The 7358-nt window shown below is 40.9% G+C and overlaps 1 long non-coding RNA gene across 1 annotated transcript; it reads right to left on the bottom strand.

Annotated features, from left to right (window-relative positions):
• Positions 1–136: 136 nt before the first annotated feature.
• On the bottom strand, positions 137–5771 carry LOC146566238 (uncharacterized). Its single transcript, XR_014894193.1, has 3 exons — positions 5557–5771; positions 4975–5091; positions 137–1455 (listed from the first exon to the last, which is right to left on the bottom strand). It is a non-coding gene; the product is annotated as an uncharacterized LOC146566238 (long non-coding RNA).
• Between the last annotated feature and the right edge of the window lie 1587 nt (positions 5772–7358).

Here is a 7358-nt window from a genome sequence, read left to right as displayed (position 1 = left end):
ATCCCTCCTCTGTACATGTCCAAACCATCTCAGCCTTCTCTTTGTAACTTTGTCTGAGCTGTCACTCTGATTTACTCATTTCTAATCCTTTCATTCCTGATGTAAATCTTCAGCTCTGCCTCCCGGCAGTGCTACCATTTCAAAACTGTACATCAGAGTAGGCCTCACTACCATCTTGTAAACCTTCCCTTTCACTCTTTTTGCTATCCTTTAGCCAAAAATCACCCCTGACAGTCATCTACGCCCACCTCCTCGACTCTGCCTGTGCTCTCTTCCTCACCTCTCTTGTGCATTGTCTAATGGCTGTTGGTTTGCATGGTTGACCCGTTGTATTTAAACTTACCCATGCAACCTAACTACCTTCACTACCTGCAAGTGTTACAAAATAAATTCACTCCCATTACTTTAGCATTAAAAAAAAGTACCCACCCCCCTCAAACTGCATCTGTTTGGTGCTTTAAGCACCTGAGAGTTGCTCATCAGGTAGCTGCACAGCATGAAAACATACTTCCATTAGGGACACAAATAAAAATGCTGTGCACAAATGACATTACCTTTCAAAATATGACACCTGAAATTTTTCATATGATGAAATGTTGATCTACAGTTTCACTTATGTAATAGGAGTAAAGGGCATAAGGGCAACATGGTTCAGCTAACATGTCTAAGGCTTATGTTTCTTGTACAACCGTGGCACATATTTGCAATGAATGAGCCAAGTGTTACTGCAGTGTTTAAGCTTTAGTAGTTAGTCCAGGTTGCATTCACTGGGTTTTGATTATGATCTACTGTCTTGTTTTTATCATTCTCTTTCCTTTTCAGGAGCATCATGCTCCTCTGTTTCTTGTGGATTTTCCTGCATTTTGAACCTGTGAAGACAGCACTTACATCACAGGATACAGTAGAAACAGAACACAAAAACAGCTCTTTGGTAGTTATTAGCAGAGGGAAGAAAGTTTGCGCTTGCATTTCAAACATTACAACTCACAGAGCCTCCCGGAATTTAAATCAGCAAATTTTGGGCTACCCAGATTCTTTTATGTAAATTAAAAAAACTGTAGTAAACCCCTTAAATGCTTTTAAAAGAGGACTGCTGATGTCCTTTCCACATCACTCACATGTCAAACAGCAAATATCCACAATGCTAAACTTCATCAGTAGAAAAATATACATTGGCTAGGTATTCTTCTCCTCTACATTTAAAATATAGTTGGAAAATATCAATAATAAACAAAAACGGGCAGTTGGAGCCAAATTCAAGGGAAACTGAGTGAATGGAAACTCTGCAGTCCGAAAGTTTAGGGATGCATTTCCTCTGTTTCTTCTTCTAGAGGGCATTCTTGATGAAATCCAGCCTTACTTGTTCAGGCACAGGAAGTGGTGTGGAATCACAGAGTGGTGCGCAGCAGCCGAATGGCTCGCTGGTAAAGCTGTTGGACAACTGACACCAGATTCCTAAAGGAGAAAAGACTGAGTTTGAAAAAAAAAAAACAGGATGGAGAGAGAATCGCTCCAAAATTTAGTGTAGATTCACTTCTTTAACACTACGTCGTACATACTGGTGACCTGTGCTGCTCTTTCAGATCTACCATCTGAACATCTGTGTGATTTTTAAATAGATATACAAATTGTCATGACCAGTGACCACTGATCAGTAGTCACGAGTACCATTCACAGAGAGTTGGCTGCAATCACACCATTGTAGGATGGTGAAAGATGTACCCTTTGGCCCCCTCCTCGATTCAGAGATGGTCTTTCCCTTTTCACGTAAATGGCCTCCTTGACTGTCCGCTCAAACCAGCGTTCCTCCCTGTCCAGGATGTGTACATCCTCACCACTGAAAGAGTGTCCACTGCCCTGTAGATGTAAATAGACTGCAGAGTCCTGGCCTGACGAGGTAGCTCTTCTGTGTTCTGCTATCCGCTTAGCCAGAGGTAGTTTGGTTTCCTCGATGTATAAAACACGGTTTACAATTTGCATATTAATTATCATGACACTGACCTCACAGTGCATTGCTAGTCAGTGGGCTGGTTTCAGTCATTATGCAAATGTAGTTTATAAGGTTGGAAACCTGCAGTCAGCAGAGACTGAAGAAGTCACATGGATGAGTGACGAAACGTTTTCCTACTGAAACCGCTACGTCCAGATCAACAGAATCAACCTTTTGTGATTTCCTTACCTGGATGATTGAGCATAGTTGTTAACAAAATTCTAACGATACCATCTGAATGTCACAGATATTTAGACTCATCAGACCAGGCAACATTTTTCATCTTCTGCTGCTTCAAGATTCAAAGTGTTGTGCCTTTCGGGATGCTTTGCAAACCTTTGTTGTGATGAGTAGTTAGTCACGTTACTGTTGCCTCCCAATCAGCTTGTAGCAGTCTGGCCTTTTCCTCTGTCTGATATCAACAAGGCATTTACCCCTGCTTTTTCAGACCATTCTCTGTAAAGTCTAGACACGGTTTTGAGTTAAAATCCCAGTGGATCAGTAGTTTCTGAAATAGTCTGACAGCAGCAACCATATCATTCACCTTCAGAGTGACTTAAATCACCTTTTGTCTCCATTTTACTGTGCGCAGAATACTGCTACTATGTGATTGGGCGATCAAATATTTGCAGTGATGAGCAGTGAGTAAACAGTGAGTGTATGTTTTATGGATACTCACTGATGCAATCCTGCGGACCACCAAGCGTCTTTGTCTTTCCTTTGCCTTATTCCCCCCCTTCCTTTAGCAGTCCAGCATGAAGGCAGTTTATAGCTTAAGCAACTATTTTATTCAGACCCACAGTGGAGTGAAGATTACTTATTTACTTTTTTGTGTGTTTCTTTAGAGATTAGTCTGGATTAGAAACTGAGCCTACAGCTTAGCTGCTTCTAGCACAGGCTATAAGGGGTGAATCAAAGATTAAGCAAAATCCTTTGACATAATGATTAATATGTAAAGCTTGAACTTTTAATTGCATTCCTCTCCCTCATTTCCTGTCATTTAGCTACTGTCTGGTTGTTGTAAAGCCATAAACATGATTAAAAACATTATTTAAAAAAATATGTATGAGGTTACTCCGCTGTTTTTCATCTATATCAGGGGTCAGCAACCTTTAACACCCAAAGAGCCATTTGGACGCGATTTCCACGCAAAAGAAAACACTGGGAGCCGCAAATACTTTTTGACATCTAAAATGAAGATAACACTGTATATATTGTTTTTTTACCTTTATGCTTGTAAACAATTAAGGTGTGTTGCTTAAATCCATGAAGTACAGAGAAAATTACATTTTATTTATGTAATTAACACATTTTGAACTCTTAAAGAAATATAACAAAAGGAAAGACACCCAGCTGAACTAAAATAATCCATGTAGGAAACAAAAACTGTTGTGAGCCGCCACCCTTATATCGCCTTTGGGCTTTTGGAGCCTTGACTTGACTTTTAAAAAAATGATTGGGAATAATTAGCACAGACGTTAAGGCGCCTTGTCGCCTTAACGTCTGTGTTATCTATGCTGTTGTGTTGGTATGTATTGGGCTGTGCGCTTTAACACCGGCTGTATATATACCGGCTGTAAATATGCTCTCTCTGTATAGAGAGAGCATATTTCTCCTGTTTTGGCTTCCCTTCACTGGTTTCCTGTTAAATCCAGAATTGAATTCAAAATCCTGCTCCTCACATACAAGGTCTTAAATAATCAGGCCCCATCTTATCTTAAAGACCTTGTAGTACCATATCACCCTATTAGAGCACTTCGCTCTCGCTCTGCAGGCCTACTTGTTGTTCCTAGAGTATTTAAAAGTAGAATGGGAGGCAGAGCCTTCAGTTTTCAGGCCCCTCTTCTGTGGAACCAGCTTCCAGTTTGGATTCGGGAGACAGACACTATCTCTACTTTTAAGATTAGGCTTAAAAATGTCCTTTTTGCTAAAGCATATAGTTAGGGCTGGACCAGGTGACCCTGAATCCTCCCTTAGTTATGCTGCAATAGACGTAGGCTGCCGGGGATTCCCATGATGCATTGAGTTTTTCCTTTCCAGTCACCTTTCTCACTCACTATGTGTTAATAGACCTCTCTGCATTGAATCATATCTGTTATTAACCTCTGTCTCTCTTCCACAGCATGTCTTCTATCCTGTCTTCCTTCTCTCACCCCAAGCAGTCGCAGCAGATGGCCCCGCCCCTCCCTGTGCCTGGTTCTGCTGGAGGTTTCTTCCTGTTAAAAGGGAGTTTTTCCTTCCCACTGTCGCCAAAGTGCTTGCTCATCGGGGGTCATATGATTGTTGGGTTTTTCTCTGTATCTATGAAGCGCCTTGAGGCGACTTTTGTTGTGATTTGGAGCTATCTAAATAAAATTGAATTGAATTGAATTGAATATACATACAGCAACCGTGTGTGAAAAGTAGTCAATAAAGAGATGCTGAAAAGCATGTTCATGGAAACATCGTCGGGTCTGCCGTGATATGTTTACAACGGGACTTCTGCTCCTGAACCTCTGCGCACAGCGTCTGCAAATCGGGGCTGTACGAAGTCACTTTCATCTTTACGCAGAACTGTAAGCTGTCGTCTGTGAGGCGTGAGCGGTGTTTGTTTTTAACATAGTTCACGGTGGAGAACAGCTGCTGACATAATGTGGATCCGAACATCCAGAATTGTCTTACCTGGGGTTGAAAGTCTCGATAAATGCACGGCGTTTCGGTGGGTATATCGGCTTCCGCAAGTGTGACGCTTATTTTGAGCGATCAAAAAAAATAATAGAATATAATTTTATATTTATATTTCAATATCACAATAATCTTCCAGTTTAGAACTACAAGTTAAAAAAGTGCTAACAGAAATAAAATACACTTCAGGTACTTACTTAAAAAAAAAAAAAATTATTTTCCCAAACCACGCAGAGCCGCACTAAAAGGACTAAAGAGCCGCATGCGGCTCCGGAGCCACAGGTTGCCGACCCCTGATCTATATGAAAACACAGACTTACCGAGCTCCGGCAGAGAAGCAGTTGTTGCGGTTTGGATGGAGGCAGAAGAGCGAGGCCACGCAGTAAACACAGCACAACAACATGGACAGCAGGCGCCTCTTTAAAGACATCTTCAGTCTGGCAAAACACAGAAGCAACAGGTAACACTTGAAAACTTGGCATTCTCCTCCAATATGCTGTTTACACACGGGGTTAAAAATTGCAACAAAAAAAGTAACATTATTATTATTATTACATTATAAAGTGTTTCTTCTTTAGAGACTCTAAGCTTGTAAAACCTGTTCAAATATCTAATCTTGAATGCTACATTCTATAATTCATTCACGTATTACGGGTTGTACGGAAGCCCCAAATGCAATTTCATTGTTCTCTGACAATGACAATAAATAAATAAATAAATAAAAATAAATAAATAAATATTAAATGATGGAGGGAGTGTGAAAAAATATATGTGACAAATGTTATATCATGAGCTTAATGCAGGAATTCAAAGTCTACTGAAGGTCACACTGTTGTGTATTAGCCCAAAATCCCCTGTCCTCCATCATCCTGACAGCATCACTCACACAACACCATCCTAACCTTAAGAGTTGTTCTCAGAAGAAATCTTTACTGACAGACTGATATTCCAAAATTTAGAAAATCCTTGCTTTGGTTGAAAACAAAAAAAACTCTGAAACTCCTTCAAATCAAACCCCAGATGGAGAAAATCCCTCGCTGTGACTGTAGGAGTATAAACACAATCAGAGCTCCCTGGGCGGGAGGGCTGCTGGGCACTGGGCACAATTACTGCTGACCCACGCTTTGTTTTTGAACGGTCCTGAAAGGTCTAGCAGGAGTGAATAACATTCTCACATTGTGTGTGTGTTGGCGCTATTTTAGTGTGTTGAGAGGGAGGGTTGCATGTGATAAAAGAGAGATTCTTTCCCCTCAGGTTGCTGTGGACTAAGCTAGTTGAACCTGTGTCCTGCTGGTGTGGGCTCACAGACGAGGTGTGACAGCAATCAGGCTGGACTGACATATTCAAATCAGGTTTTGCAGAGTACATATAAATAGTTTTACAGGACTCCTGTCCTGATCTCTCTGTTAGCTTCATTTGTCATGTATAACATGAGACTGTTCACACTGGACATATGGAAGTTGTAAGATGATGATTTTAGAATCACTGATTTGTCGGCCTTGGAAGTATCAACAGAGGCTTTTGAGGATAACAAAACAGTATAGACCCAGTGATTGTGTCACATTAGGAACTCTGCACTGCTATTGGTTCTCTGTTCTGATCCTGCAGGAGGTTTGCAACTGTGTCTACGGGCTCTTATGTCTGTCACATGTACTTAGTGTAAATATGCGCTCATCTGTGAAGAGAACAAGGTGCCAGTGGCACACCTGCCAGTTCTGGTGTTCTCTGGTTGATGCCAGACAAGCTGCTCACAGACCAGTATGATGCAAAGGTCCCGCTAAAGGATGCTGGGACCACAAGCCAAGCTTATGCAGTTAGTTTCCTACAGTTTGGTTAGAAACATTCCCATGAGTAGCCCACTGCCGGTCATTTTGTAGGCCTCTGACAGTGTGCCTATGTTCTTCCTTGCACATAAGAGCAGATATGGGTCTAGGCCTAGCCTTGTTGCCTTGTGTATTTATTGTTTGAGTCTCCCCTTTCTCTTTGTTTTTACTGTGTATGCCCTTGTTCTGTCTTCCTTGATCCCACAATTTAATTCTTTCTTGCCCCATTCCCATCTTTTTCTTAGACTTTGTTTATTTTCTCTTTTGTCATCAATAACGTGCTTTTTTTTCATTAAAACTGTCTGAAACTCATTGCCTGCTATACAATGACGAGGCCACAAGCAAAAAGCAAAATTAGAAAGAAAAAAAAATCACTAGGAATAAGAAAAGAGCAATGGTCTTTGGTCACTGCTTGTGAAACCATTCCCCCTTTTGGGGGTTGGCTTCTTGTTGCTTCTGTGGCACACCTGTCATTAATTTCATTTACATTAAAAGCAGGTGAAGTGGATTCATACTGGTTTATGCTCCCTAGCTGGACAGATCCCTTTATCCCTGAAGCTTAACCAAACATTAATTTTCATCTTCCTGGATATGAATGTCAGCATGCAAATGTAACATGCAATAGATAAAACAGGAGCTTCAATAAAGAGGCCACAACAGATTGTAGGTTAACTGATTATAATTAATAAAATGTATATTAAACACTTAACTTTCTTATTTCTTAAGAGTTATCAAAGTCCTTTGTTTTCCAGCCAGAACTCCAATAAACCAAACTAATAATCTGCAGAATGAAGCCCAGCAGCAGTCTTCACACCTGCTGGCAATCAACCTACTTCTCAGTTTGTGCCTCTTATCTGATTGGCTGTTGCCTCCTGTCCGGT

This window comes from Mchenga conophoros, linkage group LG10, assembly GCF_057382185.1.
Source record: "Mchenga conophoros isolate Kocher_MC1m ecotype Shallow Benthic linkage group LG10, M_conophoros_male_GT1.1, whole genome shotgun sequence".
NCBI lineage: Eukaryota > Metazoa > Chordata > Actinopteri > Cichliformes > Cichlidae > Mchenga > Mchenga conophoros.
This window is presented reverse-complemented; position numbering and strand designations above follow the sequence as displayed.